The sequence below is a fragment of the Octodon degus genome, unplaced genomic scaffold (assembly GCF_000260255.1).
Source record: "Octodon degus isolate 3935 unplaced genomic scaffold, OctDeg1.0 scaffold00030, whole genome shotgun sequence".
NCBI lineage: Eukaryota > Metazoa > Chordata > Mammalia > Rodentia > Octodontidae > Octodon > Octodon degus.
Window position 1 is genome coordinate 20,256,003 of NW_004524606.1, and position 10,902 is coordinate 20,266,904.

Consider the following 10,902-nt stretch of genomic DNA (forward strand, 5'->3'; position numbering starts at 1 on the left):
TGTTTTCATTCTAAATTGTACTTTCTTTTAAAAAAATTACCCTGGAAGAAGGGATGTATATGGGCTGTCCAAGAAGATCCTAGATCTATGCTTGGGTCAAGGTTTTGTTTTGCTTTTTTGAGATAGTCTTGTTAGGTATCCCAGGCCCACCTTGAAGTTGTGATACTTTGTCTGAGCTGCCAGAGTGCTCAATTAGGAGTGTGCCATTTGGGTCCAGGTACTCATCTTCAGTTTCCTAGGTTGTAAAACAAAATGCAGGTGCCTTAACTCTGGGGCCTCTTGTCAGGGCAAAGGGAACTAGTAATTACATTTTGTCTGTGAAGTCAGTGAAGTGTATTATTACTCTCTCTGTCTCAGATACCCAAACCATGAGATCATAGTGGTTGGGGAAATACTAGGACCACAACATTTCAAATACCACCTTTCCAAGGTAGAGTTTCTCATTATGGAGTATGCTGGAAAGCTCTCTGTGGGAGCAGGGCTGGGGTTCTTAAGTGGTGAGTTAAGATCACCCCCCAACACACACACTTATTGGGGATTGAACCCAAAGACTTTGCACTGAACTATAGCCCCAGCCCTTATTAATATTTTTTTGTGAGAAGTTCTTGCTAAGTTGCTGAGGATGGGCCCAACTTTGAATCTTGCCTCTGCTCCCCAGAGTTATAGGTAGTCAAATTCTCAAAGAAGACTGGTCTGATTATTGGGCAAACTTAACATCTGCTTAATAAAGGGAGCCAGTTTCCATTATTTAAAATCCCATCTGGAGCATCCTGAATTCCTTTTTTGATAATTACTGATAGTCAAAATAACACTGTAAACTACATTTTATGTTTTAGTGCTGGTGATTGAACCCAGGCATTTTGCATAGTGAACATGTACTGTACCATTGAGCTACAAACCCAGCATCTAATTATCTACTCTTGGATTTTGATTTTATTTTGTGTGATGCCAGAAACTGAACCCAGAGCATTGTGAATGTTAGGTAAGCAATCTCACTCTGAGCTACTTCCTACCTCTGTTGAAATCTTAAAATTGTTACAATTTATAATTCACCATTCTCTGTTGGAATCTATTAGAGTCTATTGTATATTAGAGTGCAGAAGTAGAGTATATTTCAGCAAGTTCTTATTAGATTGCATTTTAAAAATTATTTTTCTCATTGAATTGTGATTTCTTCTCCCACTGCAGTATTTCACATTGTTTTAATATGACAATCCTATGAAATCTTATTGTTCAACCAATCATAGTATGTCTCTAAAATGTACAGTTTGACAGATAAGTTTTATATGTTTTAACAATTTTTCTATGATTATATGGCTCTTTTTAAAAAATACATCTTCAGGGTCAAGGTAACATTACAATAATCTAGACACATCATAATATATACTTTATATATAGAGAGACAGGGTTTTGCTACATAGTTTTGGCTAGCTTTGAACTTGTTATGTAGTGCAGGCTGGTCTCAAAATCAGAGCAATCTACCTGCCTCAGTTCCTCAGTGCTGACATTGCAGGAGTTTGGCATCACTGTGCAGAACTGAGCCACAACTGCCCTGTGACCCAGCAGCTGGTCAGTGTACATCACATGGGGCTGCTTGTTATGTGGTGCCACAGCACAGTGGCCCTGGTGGCTGCACCCCAGAGCAAGTCATGTTGGCCAGTAGTCAGCCAACTGTGGATGGCAGTGCTAATCCAAGAACTCTCTGTCTTTGTTTTGTTTAATAAAGTTTTATTGCAGCACAGTCTTGCTTATGTGTTTATATATTACAGTCTGTGGTTGCTTTGGTGCTGCAACAGTAGGAAATGGTCTCTGGTTGTGGCTCGTTAAAGAAATTCACTGTTAGTCTAGAAGATCAGGTGACACAAGGCGGTTTATAACATCACTGTTTGTCAAAGGCAAAAATAAAAACACAAAGAAAGCTAAACCAAATGAAGCAGGAACAACAGCATCCTCAACAGAGCACTTTGCTCCTCTCTCACAATGAATGGAGAGCAGAAATGCGATGTTTATGCTCAAGAAATGCAGAATTTCATCCAGCACTTCTCTCAGATTGTCAGGGCGTTGACTGAAGATGACAGGTCACCCTGCAATAGAAGATTCCATTGCCCAGCTCAAGGAGGTCCTAGAGTATGAGGCCACAAGAGGTAAATACACCTGGGGTTTGATGGTGCTGGTAGCATTCTGGGAGCTGGTAGAGCCCAGGAAACAGGATGCAGTCTGCAGTGGGCACTGACCATGGGCTGGTGTGTGGAACTGCTGTAAGCTTTCTTCCTGGTGACAGATGATATAATGTACTCATCCCTTACACAGAGGGTACAGATCTGCTGGTATCAGAAGCCTGGAGTAGTTTTGGGCACTGTCAATGATGCTGTCCTGGAAGCCTGTATGTATTGCCTGCTGAAGTTCCACTGCTGGGGGCAAGCCTACTATCTGAACCTGTTTGAGTGCTTCCTGTAGACTGCTTATCAGACAAGATCTGGCAGATTCTGGATGTCATCACAGCCCCCTGGGACCACATGGATCTCAGCAAATACACTGAAAAGAGGTACAAATCTATTGTCAAGTATAAGACAGCTTTCTACCAGCTTGTTGCTGCCTTCATGTACATGGCCAGCATTGATGGGGAGAAAGAGCACAGCAATGCCAGGAGGATCCTGATGGAGATGGGTGAGCTCTTCCAGATACAGGATGATTTCCTTGACTTTGGACCCCAGTGAGAAGGGAAAGATTGGCACTGACATCCAGGACAGTAAGTGCAGCTGGCTAGTGGTTCAGTGTCTACAGCAAGCCACTCTGGAGCTTCACCAGATCTTGCAGGAAAATTATGGGCAGAAGGACACTGAGAAGGTAGGAAGAGTGAAAGCATTGCATGAGGAGCTGGATCTGCAGGCTATGTTTTCGCAGTATGAGGAAGACAGCTACAACCACATCATGAGCTTTATCCAGCAGGATGCTGCACCACTCCCCCAAGCCATCTGTCTTAGTTACTCTTCTCTCGTTGCTGGGACAAATACCTGACACTCAAAATGAAGGAAAGAAAGGTTTATTTAGCTCACAGTTACTGGAGGTTTCAGTCCATACTCAGCTGGGTCCAACGCAGAGCAGCACATAGCAGAGGGCATCCTTTCATGGTGGTGGCAAAGAGCAAGAGTGCAAGGGAGGGGGATAGCAGCAGCTCAAGCAGCTAGCTTCTCTTCCCTCCTTACATTGTCATGCAAATTACCTGCCCCAGGGTAGGGGAAGTACTCACACCTATGGGTACCTCCCAGTACTTACCCACCTATGGGTAATCCCAGCAGTACTAAGACCTATAATCCCAGCCTTGGATCACACATAATCCCAGTGGATCATGAGTTAACACAAACTCTAGAAGTCCTCACCCCATGACTGCATGAGGCTTTGGGGGGACAACTAGACACAAACCATAACACCATCTTCCTGGGACTGGAAAACAAGCTCCACAAGCAGAAAAAGTGATCTGGAGACCATAAGGGCAGGGTGGGGATCAATAAATTACCATGTAACTCTAAACAGACAAACAAACAAATCCCTCTGTCTCCCTCAAAGAAAAACCTACGCAAATGTGCACCAAAAGTCCTGGATTCATGTGCTGCAATATTACGGAGCAGAGAGATGAGCAGGGAGTCTGGAAAGAGTTCAAAAGTAGCCACATTAAATTTCTCACTTAGAAATATAAGCATGTGAGGACAATTATACAGAGAAAAACAAAGACAAGGTTATCATGAAAGTTGGTAGAGGTATGTTGTAATGTAATTTTCTTTTGCCCCTGTGCCATTTTCAGTTAAAGATTAACTTCCTTGTACCAGAAGCAGGGCTAGATCACACTGTAGGCGATGATTTCCCATTCTGCACTGTGCCCACGAAGGTGGTGCAAGGCAGTCGCTGGAGACAGGAGTTCATCAGATGCTTCTTTTTGCCCAGCTGATAAGGCCCTTTGCTTTTCCGCCTTTTCGTCTGTATCCTCTATTTGCATCCTCTAGCTCCTTTATGCCTGCGCAAAGAGATCCAGGACTGAAGGCTGCTCTCCCGTCCATTGCAGTCTATGTGCCTGGGACCTATAAGTGAAAAATCTACCTTGATTCCACATGTGGCACTGCTTTGTATTTGTGTCTTCCGCCTGAAGAACCAGGGGCTGTTCCATGCTGTTTTTCCCCAAAGTGGGAAAATGCAAGAGCAAGGGTTGAGGACCTGGATCAGACAAGATCCATGGGAGTGTGTCCTGGGCCCCTGCTAAGCTGTCCCTCCAGGAGTCCTGTGCAAAGCTTGATGCGAGTGCTCACAGCCAGCTCACCTTAGGGTGGGGTTGCTACGGTCTTGGTACTAGAACCCCAGTTTAGCTGGGTGTTCTTAAAGAAGGGCATGCCTGGAGGGGATGCAGTTGTGGAGGGGTGCAGGGGGTCTTTAAGGAAGGGGCTGACTGTGGTTTCAGAAGGTGCTGGTCACATTTTTTTCTTAACCTCAGTTGTCATTATATTCCATTTTTATTCCTCATCTGATTGGTGCACATGATTTTGGGGTTACTCAGTGCATGTTATGCACTAAGGACTGTGTTACTGAAGGGGTCTGAGAACTAGTTCTCCTTCACTCTGCATAGTGAGGAAAAATGAAGTTGTCAGTGCACAGTCTGAAAAAAGGCCCTAACCAAAGCCAGCCAGGTGGCACCTGTATCTCAGACTTTCAGCCTCCAGTACTGTGAGAAATAGGTTCATTGTTTAAGCCACCCAGCCAGTGACAGTTTATGATACCTACCTGAACTGACAGTATGTATGTTAAATTTCCTGGGTGAAGCTTAATATTTTATGTGGTACAAGTCATAGTTCATTGTGTTCTGATGCACTGTAAACAATGCCAGGTTGTCCATCCAAGTAGGGAATGTGCACTATCTGATGGAGGATTCACCAACTATTTTGGGTCCTCTCCACCTCTTCAGTTTTGCCACATCTAAGCTGGCCTCTCAGGGACATGGATGTGTGGTTGTCAGTAGGCTGACAGTCTAGTTTTTAATGGGTGCCTATTTTGATTGGGTGAATATTGTGGCTCCCTTGTGTTTAATGTAAGTATAGAGTGACTTCTAAACACCTGGCTCAGGTCACCTGGGTAACTGAAGAGTGCAGAGTAGGGTGAAGAGTATGAGGGCTGGTGGCTATCAAGAAAAACTGTTTTTCATGAGTGGAAGAAAAATCTAACTACGGCTTTAGGTTTTAAGGTTGCACTTTCAAAAGGCATCTGTCCTGAAAATGGGCCATTTCCCACCAATGGGCATGAAAAACGTCCTGTAGTTTTAGTGTTAGGCTCTAAACACTGTTGCACATGCTGCTCACTTCCACAAGAGACCACTATTGACTCACTTTTTCTAATGGTGTCTTTAAAAAAAAAAAAAAAGTGCAGTTTAAAGAATCCAGTGGAACAGAAAGCAAGTGTTGCATGTTTTAAATATAGTATGAAAAAGCATACCTTTATGGTCCTTTGGAGAGTTGTACCAGAATTGTGGCATGTGCTGCTATAATTGAAATACGAATGAGATGCAGAACAGTGATGGCACTGTGCATCTCCACAGGGGCTTAGCTCCCCTGCCCAGATCTAGCCCAAGAGTCCGTCTCTCTGTCCCCAACAGAGGATGGTATGAAGGTTAGCATGAAGTTGTTAAAGGTGATTCATTCCTGGGGCCTTTTCTAGATGGAGAGAGGGAAGGAGGGAGAGATGAAAAACCTGTTATAGTTATTGAATTGTGCAGGTTTATGCTTAGGGTTTCTGGGGGTCACTGAGATTGAAGACACTTCATGAGGACCCAAAGAATGTGCAGCTGAGAGGAGTCTTGACCACATTGTCTGAAGTGCTAGGTGTGGCCATGCCTAGAGCAGTTTCTCTTGGATATTTTAGGTGGTAAGCCATAATGTTTTATTTTGTGCTGGAACATGTTCTGGTTCTCCATAACTGATAGGATCATGATACTAAGCCCATAGGATGGTGGCTCATTCCTGTAGTCCCAACGCTCTAGAAGGCCGAGGCAGAAGAACTGCAGATTTGAGCCCAGCATGAGAAACTTAGCAGATCACTGAGGCCTGGGCTTTAAATAAAAAAATAAAAAAGTCTCTAGTTACATCCATTTACATATAAGTGCCCCAAGTGTTTATCCTTGTTTATAGCTGAGTAGTACTCCATTGGATAAAAATGCATTTCTTTAGTAAAATAAATCAGACTCACATGTGTTATCATTGTATTGTCTTCCCAGTGTAAGAAACTGAAAGAGTAAATATGATACAAAATGTGCAATAGCTATTGTGGAAAGGAAAGAAACTTCTTAAAAGGAAAGAACAACTGTGATGGGGGAAGGAAAACTATATATATATTAGATAAGATAATTGTGCTACTAATTTCTGTTAGTTCATTGAAAGGACTCACTAGTGCTCCTATTGTTTGATCAGTTCTGCATGCCTGTCTCTTATAATCTGAGTGACTATGTTGAAGATAACAATGTATAACATAACTATTGTTAATTTCCTATTATCTTATTTTGAAACTTTGTGTCAGTGTTTTTATTGTTTTTTTCTCTTCAAATTAAATTTAAAAAGGGGTATGGAGTTAGCTCACTTGTGGAAGCCCTAGGTTCAATCCCCATTACTGCCAAAAACATTATCCCCAGGGAATGTGTGTTCAGTACATGGCTCTGTGGCTTTTGGATGAGTCAGTTAGCTCCTCTGGAAGATGGGGTGGTGAAGGGCTTCTCCAAGGGGAGACAATCTGCAAGACCCCTGCCGCGGCTCTGGACCCACGGCTGTTCAGTAAGGGCTAATCGGACCCTGGAAAATAAGCTGTCAAGCAGATTCCTGTTACCTAAGCCTAATGATGTTCGTGTTTTATGCTTAGGAAACATGTGACTAAGTTCCTAATGATAGGAAGAGCGGCTGTTCTATTTTTTAGCTCTGTTATGATCCAGATGGTATATGCATGAGTATGCTGAGGAGAGACATTTTTTTCTTTTCTCAATGAAATACAATTACACTGAATTCATGGCACTGATGATATTCATTGTCTCAAATTACTGTGTTTCCTGGCACAGGCTTGAGAGATGTATAATAAGGTACTAATATGGATTTTCTCTTTTAACCCAAATGCAGATAGATGGCACCTTCTTAGAGCAGCACTTCCTTGCTTCTCAGAATTACAGAAAAGCAATCATTCCGGTAGTAATCAGCCATGTGTGTGTATGTGTGCGTGTTTAACACAGCCATCAATTTCAAAATATTTCAATGAAGAATAGCTAAAATCCCCTCAGCCCAGACCTCCACAGGGTTGGTCCCAACCAGATGGCTTACCTGAAAGCCTGGGAGAGGTTCAGGAGGTGTGTGGTTTTGGGGAAGCAGTCTGGACTGACTGGGCTGAAGACTAGAAGTCTTCCAGAGTCATGGAAGCAGATCATCTTTGTATTTTGTCCATTGGCTGCCACTTTCCCCATTCTTATCATTCCATCTTGCTGGTGTTCCTAAATCTTTTCAGTTTTAGCTCCCTCCAAGGAACTTTTTAATAATTTTTTCTAATTCCTTCTCATCCCTGAAATGAAATTTTGATACTATAGTTATACACTGTGTGTTTGTATTGTATCTGTGCTTTATACATTGCAGTGGTTGATACATTGCGTCACCTTGGCTGGATCGCCTCCTGGGTTCCACACCCACAGGGCAGAGTGGGGCCCATCCTACGGCAGATAGGGCCTGCAGCAGAGTGACTCAACACAAAAGGTACATACAGGGGTTGAGGAAGGATTCTGCGTTCCACTTCTTCAGAGGAATTTCAGTCTTCACAGTCAACCTCGACTTCATCTCCTGGCTTCCAGTACAGACTCTTCAGCCTCCATCTTAGATCCTTCAGGTTTCTGTTGCAGACCCACTGGCTAACTGATAGAGACTTGCATGAAACACTGCAGTGAACTTCAGACCTTGGGGCTGATTCCTTCAGTCTCAGGTATGCAGACGCCCTCGGGACACTTTCTCATCTGACTCTGGCTGAGTGCCGTAAACCAATCTTGTAATTTCTTATACATTTGTATATCTTGAGTTATATCTGTTCCTTGTATTATATCTGTTCCTTTAGTAAAACCCTGACTAGTATATACATACAGATAATTTTATGTTTGCTGGTGCAAGGATTGAACCCAGGACTTTCCCACTAGCTATATCCCCTGTCCTTTCTAAATTTATGTTATTTGTCTTTTGAGACAAGGTCTTGTCAATTTGCTAAATTGTCCAGTCTGAGCTTCAACTTGGTATCTTTTAGCCTGAGGTTTCCAAGGTGCTGAGATTACAGACATGTACCATTCTACCTGGTTATAGACACCTTTCTTTCTTTCTTTCTTTCTTTCTTTCTTTCTTTCTTTCTGTCTGTCTGTCTGTCTGTCTTTCTTTCTTTCTTTCTTTCTTTCTTTCTTTCTTTCTTTCTTTCTTTCTTTCTTAGCTAGGGTCTCACTGTGTAGTTCAGGCTGGGCTTGAGTTCATTTTGTAGCCCAGGCTGGTCTCAAACTTGCATTGATCCTCCCGTATCAGCCTCCTGAGTGCTACAATTACAGGTGTGACCCACCTCATCTGGCTAGGAAACAATATAGCACACAAAATTTATAACATTTTATTTTATTTTCCATATATTTTTATAACTACTTTATTTATAAAATATCCCTAACTGAAATTTACCTAAAACTGTTAGAGACATAATCAATCTGAGACACACTGTACAATCCAATACTACTCAACAGTAAAAAAAAGTAGCATTAATAGTATAGCAATACTATATATCCTTATATCAAAAGTTTCAGTAAATAAATAAAATCATTTAAAATGTTATACATTCATTCTGAAAAAAAGAATATGGAGACAAAATTAAGATCATAAGTTATTGGGAATGGTAATATAAATAAAGGAATTCACTAGAAAAGCCATAGAATGATGAAATATAACTGTCTTTTCTCTTTAGCATGGTAATTATTACATGACCAATATATAGATCTTCAGAGTAAAAGTATTAATTTTACTTGATATAAATTATGATTTGAGGGCTGGGGAGATAGTTCAGTAGTCTAAGAACCTGCCTGGCAAGTGCATGGACCTGGCTTCAATCCCTGGCACTGCAAACCACTGTGTCAGCTCCAGAACCCCAGGGGCACCATGCTGTCCACCCAAAACTGGGAGTGGTGGCATATGCCTTTAATCACAGCTCTAGGGAGGATGAGACAGGAGGATCACTATGAGTCCAAGCTATGTAATGAGATGTATAGCATTATTTTATAATACACATTCAAAGAGTCAAATGAAAAAGAATGCAGAGAATATGTTCACTTACTAAGCACCCAGAAATATGTTTACTCACTGAACACCCAAAGAATCTAGCTGGATCTCACAGCAATGTCCTGCATGAATTCAGCTAAAGACTTAGAGTCCACGACATGAGTCTAGCTGGAGGTCTGGAGCCCATAACAATAACTCTGCAAGTCTGTATCATGGGTCTACCCTGGGAAGGCCACAAGGTAAGTTCTGGAAGCTACAAAGTCTATGCCAGTGGGATGAAGGATCTGTGCCAGCAAGCTGAGGGATCTGCACTGGAGCCAGGAATGAACACTCAAAGTAAGAATCAGAGCTTTCCCAAAGTGAACCATAGTCATTCTCCATGACGACAAGTTCCTGAGCTTCTCTGATAATGAAAATTGCCGAGTTCACATCAGGAAAGCCAGCATAACAAGCTCCTCCAAGAGAACCAAAAGCCAGCCGCCTTTTCCTCCAGTTCTCTTTGTATGCAGTTGGCAGTAATTCTCAAGTGGACCTTCCACACCCAGCACCATGCTGATTCAGTTCAGCTGGGGTATTTACAGGTTGACCACCAGTTGTCAGTCCACCACAGGACAGTTTCTCTATGATTTCTCATTTCTGATTATGCATACAAGAAGCAGTTCCCTTCCATATCACCCGTAAGTTCATTTCCTAAAAGGACTAACAGAGGTCAGTGAAAGCTAGGGTACTCATGGTTACACTTTATTATAGGGGAAGGATTAAGATCAGTTAGCCAGGAAAGAGAGGGGTAGGGCTGAGTCTGGGAAAGTTCCTTTATGGGAAGCTTCTCTAGTTTTCTTATCTTAATTTCTTGGCAATAATGTGTGACATTATGTACACAATTTTTATTCTTACCTAGATTTTGTGCCCCAGGTTTTAGGTATAACTCCGTGACTTTTTGATTGTCCATATGGTTGAATTACATCTTCAGATTAACTGACACAGCTCTACCCAAGTCACACCATCTTCCTGCTGGGGCAAGCCCTTATCCCATGGCTATCAGGTGTGAATTGCCTCATACTAAACAAAGACAGTCTTGTCACATATGACACAAATTACCTCTGAGAAGCCAACATCAAAAGCTAGGGATCTCTTCAGGCAAAACCAAATTCTGTACTGCACAGTGCTGGAGCCAGCTTGTCCAATTGGGCAAAAGGAAGGGTTTTATATTTGAGTGACAATTATTACAACAAGCCTGGAAGAAAGAGGAGTCAGGAATATGCACACCATACATACAAATAAACTGAGATCAGTAGGCTGAATAATGGCTGCAAAGAAATCTGTGTCCTTGGAGTCCATAAGGATTTTGTGATGCAAAAGGTATTATGGATCCTCTTGGTGATTCCTAAAGGGAATTCCAAGTGTCCTTAGATGAGGGAGATACTAGATTTGACATGGAAGAGGAGCACAATGCCCAGAGACTGGAGTGATGCACTCTGAGAACAGAAGAAGGAGCCAGAAGCTAAGAAATAGAGACATTGTTTGACCCAGGCCCGACATGTGAGACTGCCCAGGACTTGCCTGATCCTCATTCAACACAGAGCCCAGGCCCAGTGTGTGAGTGGAA

General features: G+C 42.3%; 1 pseudogene; it reads left to right on the forward strand.

Annotated features, from left to right (window-relative positions):
- The first annotated feature begins 1,965 nt into the window (after nt 1–1,965).
- Nucleotides 1,966–3,813, forward strand: LOC101589900 (annotated as a pseudogene).
- Nucleotides 3,814–10,902: the final 7,089 nt, after the last annotated feature.